This window comes from Pan troglodytes, chromosome X (genome assembly GCF_028858775.2).
Source record: "Pan troglodytes isolate AG18354 chromosome X, NHGRI_mPanTro3-v2.0_pri, whole genome shotgun sequence".
Classification (NCBI taxonomy): Eukaryota; Metazoa; Chordata; class Mammalia; order Primates; family Hominidae; genus Pan; species Pan troglodytes.
Window position 1 is genome coordinate 111,158,800 of NC_072421.2, and position 19,908 is coordinate 111,178,707.

Here is a 19,908-nt window from a genome sequence, read left to right on the forward strand (position 1 = left end):
ATCAACAGCAATTCTATGTACCACTGGAAGATGCAGTTAAGAGAGAGTGTCTGCAGTGATGCTTATCAAAGTAATTGAAAAAGGAGGGTGGGGGTGTTTCAGAATTAATCACTAAAAAAGTGCAAAAAGCATCTCAAGTTTGTAGTGTGTTACGAATTGAATTGTGTCCCACAAAAAGATATGTTAAAGTTCTCGCCCCTGGTACCTGTAAATGTTAACTTATTTGGAAATAGTCTTTGCAGATAGAGGTCATTACAGGGGGCCTTCATCCAGTATGACTGATGTATTTATAAGAAGAGAAGAGACACCGACAGAGACACACCATGAGGCCATTATGTGATGACAGAAGCAGAAATTGAAATGCCTGCAGCTGAAAGCCAAGGAATACTAAGGATTGCCAGCCACTACCAGAAATCAGAAAGAGGCAAGGAAGCATTTTCTGCCCAGAATCTCAGGGGGAGTATGGCCCTGTTAACACCTTGATTTCAGACTTTCAGCCTCCAGAACAGTGACAAGATAGATTTCTGTTGTTTCTAGTCACTCAGTTTGTGGCACTTTGTTACAGCAGCCCTAGCAAACTAATACAGAATGTAAACAATATTTTTTTCAAGAGAATGAAAAACATGCAGGCATGTAATACAAGTCACTAACTCCATGCTTCTAAGACACAGACTCGTTCAGATGGAAGAATGGTTGCTATTTTTTAATTACCTGCAAGGAGACGGCTGCTCCTTAAATTTTTCTGACTCACTTGTTTTTTAAAGTAAACTTCATTTTGACATATTTGTAGTTCCACCCGCAATTGAACTATTTGGATATTGCTATATTTCTCTGAACTTCAGAAAGAGAGAGATCAAGGGGTTAAGCAGAAAGGTATGCTTGATCCCATTATACGAGATTCTAGAATACAAGATAATGATTAAAGAGTGTTGAATGTTCTCACAAATAGAATTATGTCGATGATAATATGAATAATAATGTAGAGAAGAAAAAGAGGAAAGTACCCAAAGCAATCAGTGAAACTGAAAATTAAGCTTTTTGTTGAACCTAGAATTATAAAGTTTTGTGATTGTGTCCAAGGTAAGTATGAGAAGAATGTGTAGGCGGGTAATGGTCAAAGTGAATTAAACTCTTAAAGAGAGGGTAGAATTTTGATAAGTGACAAGAAAAAGCAGAAAATCTCATTCTTAAGTTGCATTTTTTCAACATATGTCATAATTGCAGAGCATTAAAAATATTATTTAAAATAACTGAAAAAAACATGGGTATATAAGGTGGCAAAAAGGACTGACCTGCCCTGAAGAAATCTGTCAATGGAATCACCAAACTTTACTATTCATGTATGAGGAATCATAGGGAACGATATGGATGTTGCCAAATTTTAGAGAATAATTGAAGAAGGTGGTGATATTTAACCTAGGAAATAGAAGGTGACAAAATAGTTTTCAAAATCACTGCCTTGGAATTTGGAGTGACGTCAGAAACATGGCATAAAAGGAAACTCCATGCACTTGTTCCCCCACAGGCAGATAGGCAGGTAGATAGATAGATAGATAGATAGATAGACAGACAGACAGACAGACAGACAGACAGACAGACAGATAGATGATAGAGATAGATAGATAGGCAGATAGATAGATAGATAGATAGACAGACAGACAGATAGACGGACAGACAGACAGATAGGTGATAGAGATAGATAGATAGATGATAGATAGATAGATAGATAGGCAGATAGATAGATAGATAGATAGACAGACACATAGACAGATACACAGATACATAGATAGACAAATATTGGCTAAAATAATTTTTTTTGGAGCTCCGAAAATAGTCAAAGGTTTATAGTGGTCAAATGAATGCCTAATCAAGAAAAAGCCACATTCAAAATATAAGGAAATGTGATGTTTTTACTCACTTTTGCCTCACCCATTTCCCAACGTGGCATAATGCAGCAGTGAAAAAGCAACAACCCAGTTCCCAATTCCTTCCCTCAAAATGGAGGGAGCAGAGCAGACATTTTTTCATTGTTCTAACCTGTCTGGGGGTGGCCTGAAAGACTGATTGCAGGACACAAAATCAATGCGCAAAAATCAGATCTCCTTCTGTACATCGATAATTGACATTCTACAAAGGAAATCAAGCAAACAATCCCAGTTATAAGAGCATCAAAAACATAAAATGCTTTGGAATAAACAACCTAAGAGGTAAAAGACTTGTACACTGAAAACTATAAAATTCTGCTGAAGGAAAAAGAAAAATAAATAGAGAGATCTCTCATGTTTATGGATTAGAATACAATTCCTATTGTTATGATGTCAATACTACCCAAAGTGATCAATAGCTTCAGTACAATTCCTATCAAATTCAAATTTCTGATGACATTTTTTGCAGAAATAGAAAAATCCATGCTAAAATTCATATGGACTCTCAAGGGATGCTGAGTATTCAAGACAATCTTGAAAAAGGAGAACAAAGTTGAAGGTCTCAGATTTTCTGATTTCAAAACTTAATACAAAGCCACATAGTAATCAAAAGTGTGATACTGGCATCAAGACGGACACATAGGCTAATGGAATAAAGTAGATATTTCATAAATAAACCCTGCATATATGGTCAAAAGATTTTCTTCAAGGTGCAAAACATCTTTTTTGCACCTTGCAAAAAGGTGTTTTGCACCTTTGGGAAAAGTGTTTTTCACCTTTAAGAATGGGGAAACGAGGATCTTTTCAACAAATGATGCTGGGAAAACCATATCCACATGCATGAAGATGAATTTGGACTTTTACTTTATATCATATACAAAGTTAATTCAAATAAAGACCTCAATGTATGAGCTGAAAATGTAAAAGCCTTAGAAGAAAACATATGCATAAAGCTCCATGACATCGAATACAGCAACAATTTCTTAGTTATAGCCCCCAAAAGCACAGGCAACAAAAGGAAAATAGATAAATTGGATTTCATCAAATTTAAAACTTTTGTCATCAAAGGAAACTATTAACAGAGTGAAAAGGCAACTCACAGAATAGGAGAACATATTTTCAAATCAGGTCTCTAACAAGAGATAAATATCCAGAGTATACCAAGAACTCCTACAACTCAACACAAAAAACAATCAATGCAATTTAAAAAATAGACCAAGAACTCAAATATATATTCCCCCAAAGAAGATATACAATGGCCAGTAAACACATTAAAAGATAGTGGGTATCATTTATCATTAGGGAAATGCAAATAAAAAACACAATGAGTGGCCAGGTGCAGTGGCCTATGCCTGTAATCCCAGCACTTTGGGAGGCCGAGGCGGGTGGATCACCTGTGGTCAGGAGTGTGGCAGTTCCTCAAAATATTAACCATAGAATTACCATATGATCTGGCAATTCTATTTTTGTGTATATACCCAAAAGAATTGAAAGAAAGGATTTGAAGAGATATTTGTACACCAATGTTCATAGCATCATCATATACAATAGCCAAAAAGTGGAAAGAACACAAATGTTGATTGACAGATGACTGAATAAGCAAAATGCAGTACATATGTACAAAAGAATATTATTCAGCCTTAAAAAGGAATGAAATTCCAGCACATGCAAAAACCTGGGTGAACCTTGAAGACATTATGTTTAGTGAAATAAGCCAGACGCAAAAGGGCAAATATTATGTGATTCCACGTACATGAGCTATTCACAGCACTCAAATTTATACAGGCAAAAAGTAGAATGGTGATTGCTAGGGATTAGGGGGAGATGGGAATGGGAAGTTTCAAAAATTTGGAAAGATGAAATTTTTCTGGATACAGATGATGGTGGTGGTTGCACAGCAATGTGAATGTAGTTATTGCCACTGAACTATATACTTATCAATGTTTAAAATGGTAAATGTTATGTATGTTTTACTACAATGCAAAAAATTCAATGGAGACTGAGGGTAGGGAAAAGATTGACTGAAAGGTGCCATTAGGAAAGTTTTAGTAGTGATAAAAATGTTCTGTATGTTTACTGCAGTGGTAATTGAGGGTGTATGCTTTTATGTATTCATTGAGTACATTTTATCTGGTTTAATTTTATTGTATGCAAATTATACCTGAGTAAAGTTGATTCAAAAAATTCTTAAAAATATCACTTGCCTTTAAATTTAAAAAAAGGATTGACTGAATCAGGATAGGAGTTGAGAACAGAAGTGGACAGAGGCTACAGAGAGGCATATGTCTTCTCTATATACAGGATGCATTGCTTAATAATGGAGCATTGTTAGGAGATATCATCATTGTGGGAACATCACAGAGTGCACTCAACACAATCTTAGATAGTATAGCCTGTCGCTTCTAGACTACAAACATGTACAGTATGTTACTGTACTGAATATTGCAGGCCATTGTAACACAATGGTATTTGTGCATCTAAACATAACTAAACATAGAGAAGGTACATTAAAAATATGTTATGAAAGATAAAAAATGGTACACTTGTATAAGGCACTTACTGTGAATGGTGCTATCAGGATTGGAAGTTGTTCTGGGTGAGTCAGTGAGTGAGTGGTGAGTGAATGTGAAGGCCTTGGACATTACTGTACTCTACTGTAGAATTTATCAACACTAGACACCTAGGTTACACTAAATTCATAATAAAACTTTTCTTTCTTCAATACTAAATTGCCCTTAGCTTACTGTAACTTTTATACTTTATAAACTTTTTATTTTTTTTTTACTTTTTGACTGTCTTGTAAAAACTCTTACCTTAAAACACAATCATATTTTACAGCTGTACAAAAATATTTTCTTTATATCCTTATTCTACACAATTTTTAATTTTTTAAAACTTTTTAAACATTTTGCTAAAAACTAAGACACACACACACATTAGCCTAGGCCTATATGGGATCAGGATCATCAATGTCACTCTCTTCCACCTCCACATCTTGTCACACTGGAAGGTCTTCAGGGGCAATAACACACACGGAGCTGTCATGTCCTGTAACAATGACTTTTTCTGGAATAACTCCTGAAAGTCTGTACCTGAGGCTGTTTTACAGTTAATTTTTTTAATATGTAGAAAGAGTACACTCTAAAATGATAAGAAGTACAGCATAGTAAATACTTAAACCAGTAGTATAATCATTTATTTTCCTCATCAAGTATTATGTGCTATATGTAATTGTATGTGCTATACTTTTATATGACTGGAAGAACAGTAGGTTTGTTAATACAATCATCTAACAATGTAATTGAGTTCTTGCTACAAACCAAGCATTGTTCTAAACCATTTTATATATTATCTAAACTAATACTCACAAAATAGCTCTAATGTTAGGTACTATTATTGCCCTCATTTTTAAGATGAGGAAACTGAAGCTTAGTTTCAACAGTTTCCCTAATGCCTTATATAGATAAGTAGTGGATTCTAATGTATATATTCCATTTTGAGAGCAAAAGTTATTAATCAGTATACTACAGTGCTAAATAGAGATTTTCATAAATATAACTGCCATGCCAACGAATTGCCTCCAATTCCTGGAAGTATCTGGGCAGGTATTGAGGAGCTATCAGTCAAAGAAATTATAGAGCAGGCATCAGCAAACTAAGGCCAGCTATGAAATCAGGTCCCGCCAGTTTTTGTTGTTGTTTTTTAATTGTGATGTAATTAACATGCCATAAAATGTAGCCTTTTAAAATGATGTTATATTTAGTGGTTTTTAGTATATTCACAAGGTTGTGCAAATATCACCACTATATAGTTCCCAAATCTTTTCATGACATCCAAAACGAAATGCTATATTCACTAGTACTCACTCTTCACTATCCTCTTGCCTTACCTCCTGGCAACAATTAATCCACTTTCTGTCTTTTTGCCTATTCTGAATATGTCATAAAAATGACATATGCTATGTCTTTAAGTTCACTAATATTTTCTTTTCTGGCTTTGAGTCTGCCGTGAATCCTACCCAGTGTATTTTTTGTCTTAAATATTGTAGTTTTCTTCTTTAAAAGTTTTATTTGGGTATTCTAATATCTTCCATGACTCTACTTAACATCTGTCTTTTTGAATATATAAAAAATTATTATAAGTGCCGGGCGTGGTGGCTCACACCTGTAATCTCAGCCCTTTGGGAGGCCAAGGCAGGCGGATCACCTGAGGTCGAGAGTTCGAGACTAGCCTGACCAACATGGAGAAACCCCATCTCTACTAAAAATACAAAATTAGCTGGGCGTGGTGGCACGTGCCTGTAATCCCAGCTACCCAGGAGGCTGAGGCAGGAGAATCGCTTGAACCTGGGAGGTGGAGGTTGCGGTCAGCCAAGATCACACCATTGCCCTCCAACGTAGGCAACAAGAGCAAAACGCCATCTCAAAGAAAAAAAAAATAAAAATGAAAGCACACAATAAATGACTTTTTGTGACTGGCTTTTTTCACTTGGCATAATGTTTTTAATGTTCATCCATGTTGTAGCATCAGTATTGTATTCTTTTATATGGCTGCATAATATTCCATTGCTTGTATATACATTTTGTTTATCCATTTGTCAGTTAATGGACATTTGGGTTGCTTATATTTTTGGTGTTATGAAAATTAAAGCTATGAACATTTATGTACAAAATCGTGCTTGAACCTGTGTTTTCAATTCTCTTGGGTATAGTCTAGGAGTGGAATTGTTGGATCATAAGGTAACCCTTATGTGTGATACTGGCAGTTTAACAAATGAGGAACTGCCGCACTGTTTTCCAAAACTACTGCACTATTTTGTATAACTCTGGGCAATATGTGAGGGTTCCAATGCCTACAGATCTAACATTTGTTATTGTCTATCGTTTTGCTTATAGCTGTCCTAGTGGATGTGAAGTGATATCTCATTGTGATTTTAGTTTGCACTACCCTAATTTATAATTATGTTGAGCATCTTTTCATGTACATATGGACCATTTTATTTGTATAAATGTTCATTCAAATATATTATTATTTTAATTGAGTTGGTTATTTGCTTTTATTGATTTGTAAGAATTCTTTATAGATTCTGAATATTTGACCCTTATTAAACATATAATTTGCAAATGTTTTCTATAATTCAGTAGTTTGTCTTTTCACTTCTTTGAGAATGTCCTTTGATGCACACTTTTAATTTTACTACCATCCAATTTATTATTTTTTGATTGTATGTTTTTAGGTGTCATATGTAAGAAATCATTGCCTAATCTAAGGTCACAAACATTTACACCTATATTTTCTTCTAAGAAGCTTATAAATTTAGCTTTTACATTTAGGTCTTCAATCTAGTTTGAGTTAATTTTTGGATATGGTAGGTGGAGGTATCCAACTTCCTTTGTTTGTATGGGGAGATCGTTTCCCAGTTCCGTTCTTTAAAAAGACTATTCTTTATTCATTGTATTTTCTTGATACCCTGGTAGAAAAACATAAATGTCCATTTCTATACTCTATTCCATTGGTCTATGGGTCTATCTTTATGCCAGTAGCACAGTGTTGATTACTGTGACTTTGTAGTAAGTTTTGAAATCAGGAAGTGTGAGTTTTTCAATTTTGTTATGTCTTTTCAAGGTTGTCTTTGGTATTCTGGATCACTTGAATTTTTTGACTTTTAGAATCAGCTTGTCAACTTCTGCAAAAAGCCAGCTGTAATTTTGATAAGAATTGCATTCAATCTACAGATCACTTTGAGGGTTATTGGTATCTTAGTAATATTAAGCCTTCTTATTCATAAACACAAGATGTTTACCATCTATTTAGTTTCTCTTTAATTTCTTTCAATGATGTCTTTTAGTTTTCATCGTACAAGTCTTGCATTTCTTTTAGTTAGAGTTATTCTTAACATTTGACTCCTTCATACTGTTGTAAATGACTTAATTTTCTGATATTTCGTTGCTAGTTTACAGAAATTCAACTGACAGGTATATTGATTTTGTATCCTTAAATCTTGCAGAAGTCATTTATAAGCTCTAATCCTTTGTTTTATAGATTCCTTAGGATTTTCTATATACAAGATTATGTCATCTGCAATAGAAATAGATTTTTTAAAAATAATTACAACTTTTATTTTAGACTCTGGGGGTACATGTGCAAGTTCGTGAAATGGATGTATTGCATGATGCTGAGGTTTGGGATATGAATGATGCTGTCACCCAGGTAGCAAGCATCATACCCAGTAGTTAGTTTTTCAAAACTTGCCTGCCTCTCCCCCATATGGTAACCCTGAGTGTCTATTGTTTCCATCTTTATGTCCATGAGTACCCACTGTTCAGCTCCCACTTATAAATGACAATATTATTTGATTTTCTGTTCATGTGTTAATTTGCTTAGGATAATTGCCTCCAGCTGCATCCATGTTGCTGAAAAAAACATGATTTCATTCATTTTTATGACTGCATAGTATCCCACGGTGTACATGTACCACATTTTCTTTATCCAATCCACTTTTGGTCTGTGCCTAGTTTGATTCCATGTCTTTGCTATTGTGAATGTAGGTGTGATGAACATACAAGTGAAGGTGTCTTTTTGGTAGAATAATTTATTTTCTTTTGGATAAATATCCAGTAATAGGATTGCTGGATCGATTAATAGTTCTGTTGTTAGTTCTTTGAGAAATGTCCAAACTGCTTTTCACAGTGGCTGAACTAATTTACATTCCCACCAACTGTGTGTAAGTGTTCCCTTTTCTCTGCAGCCTCACCAGCATCTGTTATTTTTTGACTTTAATAATAGCCATTCTGACTGGTGTGAGATGGTATCTCATTGTGGTTTGGATTTGCATTTCTCTAACGATTAGCGATGTTGAGGCCCTTTGCATATGTTTGTTGGCCACTTGCGTGTCTTCTTTTGAGAAGTGTTTGTTCATGTATTTTGCCCATTTTTAATGGGGTTGTTTTTTGCTTCTTCAATTGTTTGTTAAAAATTCTGGATATTAGACTTTTGTTGGCTGCATAGTTTGTGAATATTTTCTCCCATTCTATAGGTTGTTTATTTACTCAGTTTATACTTTATTTTGCTGTGCAGAAGCTCTTTAGCTTAATTAGGTTCCATTGGTCAATTTTCATGTTTGTTGCAATTGCTTTTGAGGATTTAGTCATCAATTCTTTCCCAAGAACAATGTCCAGAATGGTGTTTCTTCAGTTTTCTTCTAGAATTCTTATAGTTTCAGGTCTTACATTTAAATCTTTAATCCATCTTGAGTTAATTTTTGGAAATAGTGAAAGGTAGGGGTGCAGTTTCATTCTTTTGCATATGGCTAGTCAGCTATTCTAGCACTATTCATTAAATAGGGAGTACTTTCCCCATTGCTTATTTTTATTAACTTCTTTAAATGTTTGGTAGAATTAACCATGGAAAGCCATCTGGTTCTGGGCTTTTCTTTAGTAGGAAGTTTTTACATTTCTAATTTAATCTCTTTGCTTGATATAGTTCTATTTAGGTTCTTCTTGATTCAGTTTCAGTAGTTTTGCATTTCTAGGAATTTTTTCATTTTATCTAAGTTGTACAATTTGTAGATATAAAATTGTTCATAGTATTTTCTTATAATCCTTTCTATTTTTGTAAGGTTGCAAGTAACATCTCTGCTTTCATTCCTTATTCTAATTATGTGAGTCTTCTCTCTGTCTTTTCTTGGTCACTCTTAGCTATAGGTTTGTCAAATTTGTTGATCTGTTTAAAAAAACATGTTTTGAGTCATTTCTTTTCTCTATTGGTTTTTTTCTTCTGTATCACATTTATCTTCTCTCTAACATTTATTATTACCTTCATTCTGCTTCTTTTGTGTTTAATTAGCTCTTTGTTTTCTAGTGTTGTAAGATGGGAAGTGAGATTATTGATTAGAGATTGTTCTTCTTTTTAAATATTGTTTTCAGCTATAAATTTCCCTCTAAGCACTGTTATAAAACCCTGCTATAGTTTTAGTTTTTATTTATCTCAAAATATTTCCTAATTTCTATTGTAATTTTAATTTGACCCATTGGTTATATGAGAGTGCATCATTAAATTTCTGCATATTTGTGAATTTATCAAATTTCCTTATTTTTATTTCATTTTGGTCAGAGAATATGCTTTGTCTGACTTCAATTATTTTAAATTTATTGACTATTGTTTTATGGTCTATTCTTAAGAATGTTCCATGTGCACTAGAGAAGGATGTCCGTTTTGCTGTTTTTAGAGTGTTCCACAGGTTTCTATTAGGCCTAGTTGCTTTGTTGTCTTGTTTAAATATGTTTTTCTTTATTGCTATTCTGTCTAATTGTTCTATCCATCATTATAAGTGAGATATTGAAGCCTCCAACTATTATATTAAATTGTCTATTTCCCCCTTCAAAGAATGAAGATTTTACTTCATGTAAAAACTTACTACATGTTTATAATTATTACAACTTCTTTGTGGGCTAAACTTTTTATCATTATAAAATGTTCCTTATTGTCTTAGTAACAATTTTTGTCTTAAAGTCTGTTTTGTTTGATACCAGTATTGCCATTCCAGCTCTCTTTTGACTACTATCTTCTTGGCGTATAATTTTTCTTCCTTTTACATTCAACTTATTTGTACCTTGAGTCTAAATTATGTCTCTTATGGAAAGCATATCATATGTTTTTAAATTAACTCTTTCAACCTCTGGCTTTTGATTGAAGTGTTGAATCCATTTACATTTAGTATAATTACTGATAGAATTTACATCTTCCATTTTGATATATTTTCATGTCTTATGTCTTTTTTCATCCCTCTATTCTTCCATTGCTGTCTCCTGTTAAATAGATATTTTTTATTGCATCATTTTAATTCCCTTGTCATTTGTTTTAATATGTTTTTAAAAGTTATTTTACTAATTGCCCTGGGGATTGCAATGAACATCTTAACCCATAACAGTCTAGTCAAATTAATACCAATTTTAATAATATATCAGAACTTTTATCCTATACCTCTCTATTCCCACTGCCTTTCATTGTGCTATTACACAGAAATTAATTTTTATAATTCTGTATCCATCAACATGGATTTATAATTATTGGTTTATGTGGTTGTCTTTTATATGAGATAAAAGAAGAAAAATATAACAAGCAAGAATACGTTTTGTCTCTTATGTTTACCTATAGCTACCTTTAGCAATACTACTCATGATTTCATGCAGATTCAAGTTATTGTCTAGGGTCCTTTCATCTGATCCTGAAATTACTGTCTGGTGTCACTTTCTCTCAACCTGAAAAACTACCTCTGGTATTTCTTGTACAGCAGGTCTACTAGCAATGAATTATTTTCCTTAGGAACATCTTAAGTTTTCACTTATTTTTTGAAGTATGGTTTTGTTAGCTATAGAATCTTTGGTTGAAAGTCTTTTTTTCTCAGTACCTTAAGTATGTCATCCCATTGCCTCTGGCCACATCATTTCCGATGAGAAAGCAGCTGTTAATTTTATTGAGGATCCCTTAAACATGAGTCACTTCTCTCTTGGTGTTTTCAAGATTCTCCATGCCTTTGGCATTCGACCATTTGACTATGATGTGTCTCTTTGTAGATTTCTTTTTTTTTTCATCTTACTTGAGATTTGTGGAGCTTCTTGGATAAATTTATTAATGTTTTCTATCCAACTTAAAAAGAGTTTGACTATTATTTATTCACATTTTTTTTCTGCCCAGTTTCTTTTTCTCCTCTATGGTTTTTCATTACATAAATGTTGTCCTTAATGTCATGCCACAGCTCTGTAAGTCTCTATTCACTTTTCTCCATTCTTTTTTCATTCTGTTCCTTACATTGAATGCACTCAATTGACCTTTCTTTCCACTATCTTATTCTTTTCTCTGCCTGCTTAAATCTGGGGTAAAATTCCTTTAGTTAATTTTTCATTTCAGTTATCATATTTTTCAACTGAAGAATTTCTACTGGTTTATTTTTCAGAACTTCTTTTTATTGATATTCTCAATTTGATGGGACATCATTCTTGTATTTTCTATTAGGTCTATAAACATGTTTTATTAAAAGTTATTTAGATATACTTAAAACAATTGATTTGAAGTCTTTGTCTAGCACATACAATGTCTGAGCATTCTCAGGGAGACATTATATTAATTGCTTTTTTCCTTTGTGTATGAGCCATATTTTCCTGTATATTTGCTCATCTCATAAGTTTTTGTTGAAAACAGGACTTTTCAAATAATCTAATGTAGCAACTTTGGTAATCAGATTTTCTCCATTTCCCAGGGTCTCTTGCTGTTGCTGTTAGTTGTTATTTGTTTCTTCAGTTACTTTTCTACACTAATTCCTTAAGCCTATATTGTTTATTCTGTGTCACGACTGAAATTTTTGCTAAGTATAGTGGTCATATGGCACCAATAATTTTCCTAGTCCTTGCCAAAGGGCTTTTGTGCATGTTTGGGCCCAAATTCAACACTCAGCCAGGCAATTGAAAACTCCATTTTATCCCTCACTGCCTGCTTGTGTAATGTCTTAAGTTTAGCCAGAAGTGAGAGCTTAAGACCTTGTCATATCTTTCTTGGACGTGCAAACAGCTTTACAAAGGCATGTGGCCTTCTACATTCTCGGGAACACATCTGAGCTTTCAAAGCTTCTTTGGTCATCTTAATTCCTAGATTTTAAGGTTTTTGGATAGTTTACCTCAGGCAGCCATGAAGTTAATCAATTTCCTCTCATTTTTATTTTTCGGAACAAATGTCCCTAAGAAAAAGGCTTTTCAAACTGTGCAAGCTCCATGTCTAGTCAAATAAAGAAGGCTTTGCAAGTAGAGTCTTCCAGTCACCAGAAAGATCAAATAATGACAATGGGATAGAACTTTGAAGAGGCTTCAGATCCATTCTGCCTCCTGGCTGTGAGGCTGTCTGTTTCCAACAAGATTGAGGGCCTTAGATTTTCAAGCCTACTGTGGAGGTGGAGGAGGGAAAGATAGGAATAGGGTGAGTTAAAATGGCACAAACTTACTGTTCTTACTAAGACTCAGCTTTTTTTCTCTCAAATAAAACCATTCTTCAGATTGCTGCAAGCTTTCGGTGAATCTCCATTGTTCTGAGAACGTTGATTCTGTTGTCTCTGTTTTCTCATTGATTTTATGGAGGAGAAAATTTTCAGAGATTCTAACTCCATCATTTTTACTGACCTCCCTCTGTTTTTATAAATAATATTTTATTGGGACTGTGAACTCAAAAGTATCTGAGACAGATCTCAATTTAGAAAGTTTATTTTGCGAAGGTGAAGGACATGCGCATGACACAGCCTGATGACATGTGCCCAAATGTGGTTGGGGCACAGCTTGATTTTATAGATTTTAGGGATACATGAGACATGAATCAATATGTGTAAGATGTACATTGGCTCTGTCCAGAAAGGTGGAACAACTCGATGCAGAGGAGGCGGCTTCCAGGTCATAGGGAGATAAAGACAAACGGTTGCATTTTTTTTTAAGTCTCTGATTAGCCTGCTACTGAATACACAATTTGCATGTGAGAGGAGGGTAAAGACATAGTCACTTATGCCTTAGTCTGGCTTAGGGAAACAATAGGGCAGAGGAAGTGATCAAATACGCAAATACGCATTTGTCTCACATGAGCAGAAGGATGACTGTTTTATCCATCCTTTGTCCACAAGGAATTTTTTTTTTTTTTTTTTTGAGACAGAGTCTTGCTCTGTCGCCCAGGCTGGAGTGGTACGATCTCGGCTCACTGCAAGCTCCACCTCCCGGGTTCACGCCATTCTCCTGCGTCAGCCTCCCGAGTAGCTGGAACCACAGGTGCCCGCCACCACGCCAGGCTAATTTTTTGTATTTTTAGTAGAAACGGGGTTTCACCGTGTTAGCCAGGATGGTCTCGATCTCCTGACCTCGTGATCCGCCCCCCTCGGCCTCCCAAAGTGCTGGGATTACAGGCATGAGCTACCGCACCCGGCCTGTCCACAAGGAATTTCTTTGTGGGCAAATTGTGTGGGAAGTAGGTAGCTTTTTCACCTTTTTAGCTATATTATTTAGGAATAAAATGGAAGGCAGGTTTGCCTGATGTCGTTCCCAGCTTGGATTCCCTTTGCTTTAGTAATTTGGTGGTCTCAAGATGTACTTTTTTTCAAGGGCACGGTAGTGTTCATTCATTTTGTATATTATTTCGCATTACAATGGGAGAACTGAAGAGTCATGACAGACTGTATGCCCTCAAAGTCTAAAATATTTACTATCTTGTCCTTTACAGAACAAGTCTTCCAACTTCTATTATATGACATTTTTATATTGTTTTGGAAGTTAGACTAGTTCAGTTGCTCCTAACCTAGGTTCCCATCAAAATCATTTGTGATGCTGGCTTAAAACTCAGATTTGAGGGCCCCACACTCAGAAGTCTGATTCAGTGGGTATGGAGTACAACCAGCAAGTCTGTGTTTTTTAAAATGCCTCAGGAATCCTGATGCAGATAATTATATTATTAGGAACAAATGAAGTAACTGGTTTCTCGTATTCTTTCTAAATGTATGATTCTGTATGTTAGATTTCCAATAGCAAGCCCTAGTAACATCAAATGGGGAAAATAGTCATATGCTCATTATCAAGCATTGTGTTTTCACTCCTATTATCAACAAAAGTTCCATTTTGTTTAAATGGATTCATCTCTAGTTTATTACAGTCAATAGTCCATGGAGGAAGAATTAATGGACCTGAAAGCCTGAATTTTTCCAAGTGTGTGTGAATTGCCCTTTACTGACATTTTCTTTCAAGGACCCAAACTTACTCAATTTTCTTACTTGATTGACAGATCTCAAGAAGGCTCAGGGCCCTATCTAAGATAATAAACTGTTCTTTTTAAATAATATAACATAATTACAAGTAAGCCTCTAATTAATAAAATTTGCAGTAGAGGCTCTCTTTTTATAAATCCATTTCATGTGTATGAAATACACATAATTATGAATACTTTATTTGATGAATGGGCACTAACAGAGGGACTTACTCATATATGAGAAAAGGCCACTCAAGTTTATGTATTCTTGCTCTGAAGCCCTTTTCCAATACCCCCTGTTCCTAAAAGTCTTTACTAATAAAGTTGACTGATTTTAAGGTATTATTTAACTAAATTTATCCCTTGAAACAGATGAGCAAATTATTTAAACATGTCCTTAAAACCCCAGAATTACTCTTTAAGTTAAATATCAAAAATCTCTAAGAATAAATACTTTTATGTGGGTGGCTAGGGAGTTTAATGAATTTTGATTCCCTAGGCCCACAATTACTAAAGGATTAAAGTGGATTAATTATACACAAAGTTTCATTTTTTGCTTAACAAAAGATAAATAACCAAAACTACCTAAAATTGTACTTGTCTCAGAAGGATGCTTAAGCCAGTTATGACATCGAAGGTAACTTTCGTTTGGCGAGTAATAAAAATTATTACCAAGAATTATGGAATAGCCCGTAAGTAATTCAATAAATCACTAACTTTCTAATTTGGGAAAATTTTTCTTCATTGTAAATACAACTATTTCTCACTATTTAATGAAGAAAAAGTGGGTCCAAATAAATTGTATTAGTTTGGTAGGGCTGCCATAACAAAATACTACAGAATGTGTGACTTAAACAACACAAATTTCTTTTCTTACAGTTCTGGAGGCTGAAAGTCCAAGATCAAGGCATTGGCAAGGTTGATTTCCTCAGAGGTCTCTCTCTTTGGCTTGCAGATGGCTGCCATCTTGCTGTCTCTTCACAAGGTTGTTCCTCTGTGGACACACACCCCTGGAGTCCCTTCCTCTTCTTATAAGGACCCCGGTCATACTGGATTAGGGCCTTACCCTAACGGTCGCATTTTGACTTAATCCCATTTTTAAAGGCCTTACCTTCAAATACAGTTACATTCTTAGATACTGAGTGTTAGAGCTGCAACATATGAATTTTATGTAAATATAATTCAGCCCATAACATGGCTGATGACATAGTAAACTATAATTTACAAAATTAATGTTTATCTGGGCCTGTGAATCTTCTTAAAAGTCACATAAATGAAAAATATGTAGAAAATAGAGGAAAATGAGGTCAGATCATACAGGAATGATGGAACCAGTAAAGTGAATATTTACAGAAAGTTAGAGCGGAAATCTACTTCATGCAATAGCAGTAGGACCAATGTAGAAATGATAAAGTTCATCACCTAAGTAGTGCTTTAACTGTATTCTACAAGCTAGGTGTAGTGTTTTCATTATCATCTACTCCCAATTATGTGCTCACTTTCTTTCTGATTGTCTGTGGTCCATTAATTATTTGAGAAGTGCCTTTTAAAAAACTTCCAAACAAACGAGATTTTAGCCATCTTTCCATTACTGATTCTAAATTTTAATACACTGTGGTCATAGAATGTGGTCAGCATAGTATTTATGTTTGGTATTTATTAAAAACTGTCTTAGGAATAGGCTATGTGTGCTTGAAAATAATGAATATTTGTAAATTATTGGGGGCACAGTTTTATATATATATATATATATGCACACTAAACTGTTTAATTGAATTATTCAAATATTTTAGGCTATTATAAATTATTGGTGTACTTAATCATTCAATGTCTGAGAAAGACGTTAAAATTTTTTCCAGTATGACTGTGGACTTAACAACATCTGCATATATGTATAATAATTTTTCCTTATACACTTCGAGGCTATATTGTTTAAGGAGAACAGGCCCAGAATTTTACAACTTCCTAGTGAAATGTTCCTTATGATTTTTAAGTAAAGATGATCTTTATCTTTTAAAATGCCTTTAATCTAAAAGTCTATTTTGATATTTTTGCTGGGCCGATTTTTTTTTTTGATTGCATCTATCTAGTGTATTTTTTCTTCTTCTATACTTTTTTATTTTTGTATTTAAATTTTATTAAGAAAACGTTCAAGCTTGCAAAAATCAGATAGGTCTAATAAGCTGTCATGTAATTATCTGCATGCTTAAATAGTTGTCCACATTTTGCAAATCTTGTTCTGTCTGTCTCACACCTTCAGATGTATCTAGGCACCTTATACATCACAGAAAAAACCGGACATTTTATCCCAGATCATACTCTTTCCAGCTTATTTTTTTCTAGTATTTTAGTCCCTCCTGGTTAGACAGCCACCAAAGTAATTATTATTAAGAGTGGTTTTCACAGTCAGTGCTAAGTTAACATACACATTTACTAATTTCTTTATTCATCAGTGCTTCTTACATTCAACTCATTTTTTTTCTGGGGTTCAGTTTTCTTCTTCCCAGGGTAAAACATTAGTAGCTTTAGAATAATTTGAGCTGAGGTATTGGCTATTAATTATAGAAGAAAGAGAGTACAAGCAGATAAAAGGTTTTTACACTATTCCTGTTGTGAAACCCTACGAGTCTGAACTATGGTGTTGCCAATGGAAATGAAAAAGAAGTGGTGAATCTGAGAGACATTACGGGAGTGACTGATTAGATATAAAGGGGGCTGTCATCTAAGGTAAATTAGATTTCTATGCAGTTTTACTATATTTTTGGTGAAGTCTCAACCTCTATTCAGAAACACATGAAGAATATTTTTAACTGTGGACATACTAAATTTGAGCTGTTTGGGAGACATTTGGGTAGTAAGCATTCTACAGACATTTGAAAATGAGCCTGTCTTAATGTAGAAAGTTGAATATGGAGATACACAATTGACAAAAGGAGAACATTGTTGTCCAATATTCTAAATTCACCTCATCTTCTCCACCACCTTCTGAACATGTACGTACATACATCTGTCTTTACTTCCCTGGGGAAGGCCAGGTAGGGGGTGCTTCATTAGATTATCTCTGGTCATCTAATATATCTTAATTTGACAATGGTTTCAAATATTGTTATTCAAAATGCTGTCTGTAGACCAGCAATAGAACTTGGAAGCTTGTTAGAAGTACAGAATCTCAGCCCTGTCCCAGACCTTGTAATTCAGAATCTGTATTTTACCAAGCTCCACAGGTAATGCAATATGTACATTGATTGTTGAGATTCACTATTTTGAGGTAGTCTTAGAGCTGGCCTTGTTTGGGCATATGACTAGCTCCGAACATATCTCTTCACCTGATTTTACTTTTGAATGAGAAAAACATTTAAAAACATTCAGCCTGAAGGGTCAAAAATTGACAACATAGTTTTTCCTGAAAGCAGATTTGGGTAAGAATTAGGAGACATAATAGTAGATGCAGAGAATAAAAGGTAACTTTGAGGTGCCTGCAAAAGCCGACTCGTGGAAGCCTCTTTGTTAGATTTTACACATTAGCATTTCAGTTGTTGGATCATGAGGAGGTCTGGAAGTCCAATGGGAGGGGCCAAGCAGGCAGGGTAAATTTGTGGTGGAATATAACACCCAAGGGACTTAAACAGTTATTTGCTAAACCATGGGTAGTATTTCAGTATTGTAACAAATAGTATAACCTTACCCTGGGGAGTCAAGAAGGGAGTGGCTCAGGGATATTCATTTCATAGCCTAATGGCATATATTTCACAAACAGAGATTATCCAAGATAAAACTCTTGGTAGCAAATTTGTAAGGAAGAAATAGAGATATTTGGGGAACTTTTTGGAAATACCCCTTCAATTTCATATTTGAAGCAGCTGCTGCTATTCTTATGTTTTTTTATTCTTATATATGTTTTACTCCTGGAACTTTTATGCTACTGAGGAGGAGATATAATTTTCCCTCAACCCTCATAATTTAGTAGTGTGGAAAAACCCCTGTAATTAAAGACAAATTAACAAGAGAAAAACAAGCAAGTTTATTAATGCATGCAGTGTACATCACAAGGGAGGAACCTCAATAAAAGGTAACTCAAGGCAGTGGCTTAGAACTCTGGCTTCTATAGCATCTCCAATAAGGAACAATAAATTTGTAGAGAAATTACAGGATAAAAGAAAACAGCTTTATGCTTCCAAAGACAAGAAACTGTGGGAAGTTAAATGCAGTACATGGGAAGAAACTAATGGAATAAAGTTCATTTACAAATTCCCCGGGTGTCATTTCTGGGCTGATAAGAATTGTTCCCAATAAAAGAGAATTTACATCCTGTCTTTAGGATAGGGAGAGTTTTTCCTCTGGTTGCTGCTTCTTAATTGCCTTTACCTCAAAAATATTTTTATGCCAAAGAGGTATATTTTGGGGTGACATAGTCTGCATTCCTTTAGTACTATCAATTACACATCTTAGGGACTAAATATATTATAATTGGTTTTGACTTTTTGCCATCACTAAAATGAAAAAACTTCTACTCTCTATCCATATCTATATGCAAACACTTGGCACAAGGCCTGAGAAAACCAATGGGATATAATTACATCTGTTATATTCTCTCCTTATTTCAGGTGAGATACTATCATTGATTTTATGCCATGGGTATTAAAAAATAGTATTTTTCTTCAAAAGATATTATTTCATTTAAATTGGACAAATTACAACATGATTAATATTTTAAATTGCAAGACTAAATATAAAAACCAAAAATAACGTAGTAAACATAATCTAATCTACAAAAATTCAAACTAGAAAAATGGGCAGGAAACATCAGCTCTATGTTTGTTGCAGTGCTTGAAAGTTACTAAATAACAGAGTCAATCTGTGCTATTTACAAATTTACAAGTTTCCTTCTAGGCTAAATTTAGATGTTGTGCTTTAATGGATACAGTTCATAATAAAACAATAACATTTAATAAAATTTATATAATTGAGTAAATCATTGGTGCTTACATTTTTTGCTTAATATAAGTTGGAATATATGGCTCAGTGTAACAGACATTAAAACTGCAAACTAGGTGAAGTCCTCAATATATATACCAGAAAGGAGGAAATGAGGAAGAAATAAAAGTTGAATTGGGGCCATCATTCTAATCTTTACCATCTGCAGTAGATAGATGTGATCCAGTGAAACATAAAGGTAGCCATTAATAGATTATAATATTAGTTCATGTCAGTTGGTGTT